This window comes from Arachis duranensis, chromosome 5, assembly GCF_000817695.3.
Source record: "Arachis duranensis cultivar V14167 chromosome 5, aradu.V14167.gnm2.J7QH, whole genome shotgun sequence".
NCBI lineage: Eukaryota > Viridiplantae > Streptophyta > Magnoliopsida > Fabales > Fabaceae > Arachis > Arachis duranensis.
The window spans coordinates 68,795,064-68,802,198 of NC_029776.3; positions in this window are offsets into that span (position 1 = coordinate 68,795,064).

Sequence of the window (7,135 nt, forward strand, 5' to 3'; positions counted from 1 at the left end):
ATGAATAAAGAGAAATGTTATTGATAATCTGAAAAATCATAAAATTGATTCTTGAAGCAAGAAAAAGCAGTGAAAAAAAAAGGAAAGCTTGCGAAAAAAAATGTGGCGAAAAAAAATAGAAAGAAAAAAAAAGAAAAAGCAAGCAGAAAAAGCCAATAGCCCTTAAAACCAAAAGGCAAGGGTAAAAAGGATCCAAGGCTTTGAGCATCAATGGATAGGAGGGCCCAAGGAAATAAAATCCAGGCCTAAGCGGCTAAACTAAGCTGTCCCTAACCATATGCTTGTGGCATGCAGGTCCAACTGAAAAGCTTGAGACTGAGTGGTTAAAGTTGTGATCCAAAGCAAAAAGAGTGTGCTTAAGAGCTCTGGACACCACTAACTAGGGACTCTAGCAAAGCTGAGTCACAATCTGAAAATGTTCACCCAGTTATATGTCTGTGGCATTTATGTATCCGGTGGTAATACTGGAAAACAAAGTGCTTAGAGCCACGGCCAAGACTCATAAAAGTAGCTGTGTTCAAGAATCAACATACTTAACTAGGAGAATCAATAACACTATCTGAAATTCTAGGTTCCTAGAGATGCCAATCATTCTAAACTTCAAAGGAAAAAGTGAGATGCCAAAACTGTTCAGAAGCAAAAAGCTATAAGTCCCGCTCATCTAATTATAATTAATATTCATTGATATTTTGAAATTTATAGTATATTCTCTTCTTTTTATCCTAATTGATTTTCAGTTGCTTGGGGACAAGCAACAATTTAAGTTTGGTGTTGTGATGAGCGGATAATTTATACGCTTTTTGGCATTGTTTTTAGGTAGTTTTTAGTAAGTTCAAACTACTTTTAGGGATGTTTTCATTAGTTTTTATGCTAAATTAACATTTCTGGACTTTACTATGAGTTTGTGTATTTTTCTGTGATTTCAAGTAATTTCTGGCTAAAATTGAGGGACCTGAGCAAAACTCTGAGAAGGAGGCTAACAAAGGACTGCTGATGTTGTTGGAATCTGACCTCCCTGCACTCGAAATGAATATTTTGGAGCTACAGAACTCTAAATGGCGCGCTATCAACGGCGTTGGAAAGTAGACATCGAGAGCTTTCCAGCAATATATAATAGTCTATACTTTATTCGGGAATTGACGACGTAAGGTGGCGCTCAACGCCAAGTACATGCTGCTGTCTGGAGTCAAACGCCAGAAACACGTCACGACCCGGAGTTAAAAGCCCAAAACACGCTATAACTCGGCGTTCAACTCCAATAAATGCCTCAGCTCGTGGATAGATCAAGCTTAGCCCAAACATACACCAAGTGGGCCCCGGAAGTGGATTTATGCATCAATTATTTACTCATGTAAACCCTAGTAGCTAGTTTAGTATAAATTAGACTTTTTACTAGTGTATTAGTCATCTTTTTTTGTTCTACCTTAGGCTGGGCACATATCTCTTAGATTCCCCAATAGAATCTTCGTGGTATAAGCTAGATAGATGGCGGCATTCATGGGAATCCGGAAAGTCTAACCTTGTCTGTGGTATTCCGAGTAGGATTCCGGGAATCCGGAAAGTCTAACCTTGTCTGTGGTATTCCGAGTAGGATTCCGGGAATCTGGAAAGTCTAACCTTGTCTGTGGTATTCCAAGTAAGATTCCGGTATTGAATGACTGTGACGAGCTTTAAACTCCTTAAGGCTGGGCGTTAGTGACAGATGCAAAAGAATCAAGGGATTCTATTCCAACCTGATTGAGAACCGACAGATGATTAGCCGTGCTGTGACAGAGCATTTGGATCATTTTCACTGAGAGGATGGGATGTAGCCATCGACAAGGGTGATGCCTCCAGACGATTAGCCATGCAGTGACAGCGCATAGGACCATTTTCCAGAGAGGATGAAAAGTAGCCATTGACGATGGTGATGCCCTGCATACAGTTTGCCATGGAAAGGAATAAGAAGGATTGGATGAATGTAATAAGAAAGTAGAGATTCAAGAGGAGCACAGCATCGCCATACGCCTATCTGAAATTCTCACTATTGATTTACATAAGTATTTCTATCCTATTTTATTTTCTGTTTATTATTTATTTTCAAACTTATCATAAACCATTTAATCTGCCTAACTGAGATTTACAAGGTGACCATAGCTTGCTTCATACCAACAATCTCTGTGGGATCGACCCTTACTCACGTAAGGTATTACTTGGATGACCCAGTACACTTGTTGGTTAAGTTGAACGGAGTTGTGATCACACGTGCCATTACCAGGGATTATTAAGATCCCAATTCATCACATCATGATCTCTTTGGGGTATTTTTGATAGAGCCATTAAATAAATCTCATGCAAATACAAAGAGAATGAATCACAATTTCGTCCACCAATCACCAAGGGAATGGACTGTTAGAGATTCACCCTCGTTCAGGTTGGATGACCGCTGACCCGGCGTTTGATCTGAAGCATAAGAGATTAATGACCGCTGACCCAGCGTTAATCACTTACAGCCTGCCATGAAATGAATCAATCAGATGTTGGAGTAGATGGTGAGAAAAGTTGATCCATAAGGAAGAAGTATATCTGAATCCTCAACCGTTCACATACCATTCATTTCACACCTATCTAGTAACATTTTATTCATTTATTTGTTTTATGCATTTTTCACAACAATAATCATATTTTCTATCCACCTGACTAAGATCTACAAGGTGTCCATTTCTTGTTCAAACGAACAATCTCCGTGGGATCGACCCTCACTCACCTGAGGTATTACTTGGATGACCCGGTGCACTTGTCGGTCTATTTGTGCGAAACTTGCGGAGTCAGTTTTGTGCACCAGTGACGAGCAAGCATGATAGAAGCGTGAACTCGGAGCTAAATAATTGGTGCACCATGGTCAGAGGACACATCATGGATTTCAGCCCCAAGAATGTGAGTGTGGCGCTACAGTTGTTAAAGCCACGAGAGAACCCTCACTCATACATTCGCAGGGTCAACACTGACTTAAGTCCTGATGTTGCATGTGATGAGTGAAAATTGAGTGTGGGTAAAGAATTTCACTAATGAAATCTCATTGTATGCATAGTTCTAAACCAACAAACAATCTTCCTTTAATCAAACAATTGGTTGTCATAAGTAACAAACCCCTATAAAAGTAACCGAAGTATTCAAACCTCGGGTCGTTCTCCCTAGGAATTGCAATAAAGTGTTCTTGTTATTGGCTCTAAAGTATCTTTGGGGTTTTTGAAAGGATTAACAAGAAATGTAAATGGCAAAAGAGATAAGCTAACAATTAGGAAAGCTCTTGGCAAGGTGCGACAACTAAAAGTCCTATCCTTATTATCATCCTCAATTATGATGAGAATTGTTCATTGCCTCCACTTAGTTACCTCTAACTATGAAGGAAAGTCAAGTGGATATAACCAACTTGATTCCACAAGTCCTAGTCAAATCATAAGAAAGACTAGCTTTAGTGGCATTCAAGTCAATTAGCAACTCTCATATATCAATCAACAAAAGAGTTAGATAACTCAAGAGTCTCCAATTACTCAACCTAGGCCAAGAGGAGAAACATCTACTCTAACATCCTTCCAAGCATTTTATCAAACACTTGGAAGCCATAAAAGGAAAGCATAGTAAATTGACAACAAGAATAAAATCTAGCAACTATTAATTGCAAAGAATTAACAACAACAATCAATTAAAGCACAATTAACATGAATTACCTAAAATTGCATTAAAAGAAAATAAAAGGAACAAGGGTGTATCAACAACAAAGTAAACAAAATAGAGAAATTGATTACAAAAGAATAAAGGAACAAGATGTAGGAACAAGAAATTAAGAAGGAGGAGTAGATGAGAAGAGAAATTAAACCTAGATCTAAGAAATTCTAATCTAAACCTAATCCTAATTCTAGAGAGAAGAGGGAATTTCTCTCTCTAGAAAACTAACCTAAAGCATCATAAAACTAAAACTAAAACTAATTGGTAACTAACTAGTTCATCCCTCTTCAATCCTTGGGTTAAATAGCAACAGAAATGAGTTGAATTGAGCCCAAAATACTTCAGAAATCGCTGGCCACGAGTTGTCTTTAGTGAGTCACGTGCAGCTTCCCAAGCGTATGGGTCATGTACGTGTACGCGTCTATAGACGCCAGACGACTATGACAAATTTTATATCATTTTGAAGCCCTGGATGTTAGTTTTCCAACGCAACTAAAACTGTCTCATTTGGATCTTTATAGCTCAAGTTATGATCGATTAAATGCCAGGAGGTCAGGATTGGCAGCTTTGCAATTCCTTTATTTCTTCATGAGTTCTCCATTTGTACATGCTTTTTCTTCATTCCCTCGATCCAATCTTTGCCTTCTAAACCTGAAATCACTTAACAAACATATCAAGGCATCTAATGGAATCAAGGTAAATTAAATTTAGCTATTTTAACACCTAAAAAGCATGTTTTCACTCTTAAGCACAATTAAAGGAGAATAATAAAAACCTTGCTATTTCATTGGATGAATGTCTGAAAAGGTGATAAAATCCTCTAAATTCAACACAAGATAAATCCTAAAAATGGGTTTTATCAACCTCCACACACTTACACAATAGCATGTCCTCATGCTAAACCAAGAAGGATAAGAGAAGGGGTATGGACATTTATTCAATGCAAATAACTATATAAACATATCTATATCAATGCAACTAAATGCAAAATGATCCTACCTACTTGGTTGAAGGTAAATCAATCTCCAAGAACATATATGCACAAGTAGGGTTAAGATCATAAGATCATATGACCATTCATGAATCCTACCAATTCAATTATCAAAATGAAGAACAAATAGACTTGCAAGAAGAAAGCTCATGAATGCTGGGAACAAGGAATCGAGCATCGAACCCTCACCGAAAGTGTTTGCACTCTAGTCGCTCGAGTATATAGGGTCTATTCTCTCAATTCTCTTCTACTCATGCTTTCCAAGATTTGTCTTTCATCTAACAATCAAAAATTATTCAATGCATGCATACATTCATCCTGAGGACTTATTCATAGGTTGTAATGGGGTTAGGGTAAAGGTAGGGATGCATATGGTCAAATGAGCTTGAAATTTGAATCTTTGATTAACCTAAGCTTCCCACCAAACACATATAACAACCTATGCAATTAAGTGCTAACCTAACTACCCATTCTTCACTTTTTCACATACTCATGCATTCTCTTTTGATCACTACACATATGCATTGATTGTTATTGAACCTTACTTTGGGGCATTTTGTCCCCTTTTTATTTCTTTCTTTTTCTTTTCTTTCTATTTTTTCCTTTCTTTTTATTATTCATTTTTTTCTTTTTTTTCTCTTTTTTTCTTTTCGATGTGCTTATATACAAAGGTATCAATGCATATGGTTTACACATTTAAATAACACATAAGTATGTACCCAATTCCCAATATTTTCAACAAAAAAACAAAAACACAACATACTCTTTCCTCAGCCAATGTCCCAAGTTTCCCCACACTTGAATGACACACACTCACTAGCCTAAGCTAATCAAAGATTCAAATAAGGACATTTATGGTTTTCCGCTTTAGGCTTGTAATGTGCTAGTATTAAGAACAAGTGGGTTAATCATAGGCTCAAAGTTGGCTAACAATGGTTGTTGTAAGGTAAGGCTATTTAGGCAAGTGGCAAAGTGAAATGATGGCCTCAATCACATAAATGCATGTATACATGGAATAATGGACATAAAGAATCAAATAAATCAAAGATCACAATCATAGAAAGAGAACAATTGCACACAAGAAGGGAAAATAAGTGGTTATAAGATGTAACCACGCAATTAGGCTCAAAACTCACATGCTTGTGTTCTTAGCTCAAAAGCCATGTTCCAAAATACATTCTTCAACCAAGTTCAACGAAAATTTGTTTTTCAAATTGGTAGAGTGCCCAAAAACAGTTTCTTGGAAAAGAAATCATCACCCTAACCAAGTAGTCCTAATAAGAAAGAAGTGGTAAAAATATGTACAAATTCTAACTAACATGCAATCTATCATGCAATGCAACAACTAGCTAACATTGGTGTTGAAAAAGAAAATTGTTACCCACGAAAATCGGTCAGATAACCTCCCCACACTTGAAGATTGCACCGTCCTCGGTGCATGCAAAGAAGAGCAAGGTGGACAGGTTGCTACAATTCATGAGCTTCCTCAAAAGATTGTGCGGATGAACTTATTTGTTTTCCCATTTAGAAACTTCTCTTTTTTCCTTCTTGGTGACTAGCATAAAAGGAGAGAAAAAGAAAGAAAATTAAGCTTATAACAAAGATATCAAAGCAAATAGAACATAGCTGGGGGCTAATGCCAAAAAAAAGTAGGGTTCTCCTTACATGTTAGCTACACATGTAAGTGAGAAAGCAATATAGGCAAAGGACATATCAATTAATACTTCATGCAGGAGTAAAGTCAAAGCATGAAAAGCATTCAGAAACATCAAGTTCAAACAAGAAAGAGTTGACACAGACAAGATCAATGATAAGCATGAGAGCGACTGGTCCTATCCTAACTCAATGATAATGAGGTACAAAAACAAAGAATAATGAGTTAGGAAGGAATAGAGTACTAATCTTGTGTGTGGAACAATTATAACAATTAATGCTAAACAAGTCACGAAGCACCAAAATAATCCAAAGAATTCTCAACAATTGAGTAAGAGTAATCTACCACCAATGTTAAAACAAGAAACTTAGAAAAGAAAATAAGAACAATCTATAAAAACAAAAATTAAAATGCAAAGAATAAAAGTATGCAAATGCAACAAACAAAGAAAAATGAAAGATGAGAAAAAGAAATATTTATTATTTATTATTTATTTATTAATTTATTTTAATTTATTTATTTATTTATTTTTTATTTTTTTTAAGAGAGGGAAGAGAAGAAAGTAAGAATGGAAGAAGAGAGAAGAAGAAAGGTAGAGGGAAAGAAGAAGGAAGGAAGAAGATCCACGCGTAAGCGTCACGCATGCTTACGTGCGGATGTAGCAGGGACAATCCACGCGTGAGCGTTGATGTCAGGGCATCTTGGCCAGTTTCACTAACCTTTTCTTTACTATTTTAGGGTAGTTTCATGCATTTTCTTAGTAAATAAGCAAGTTTTGGATA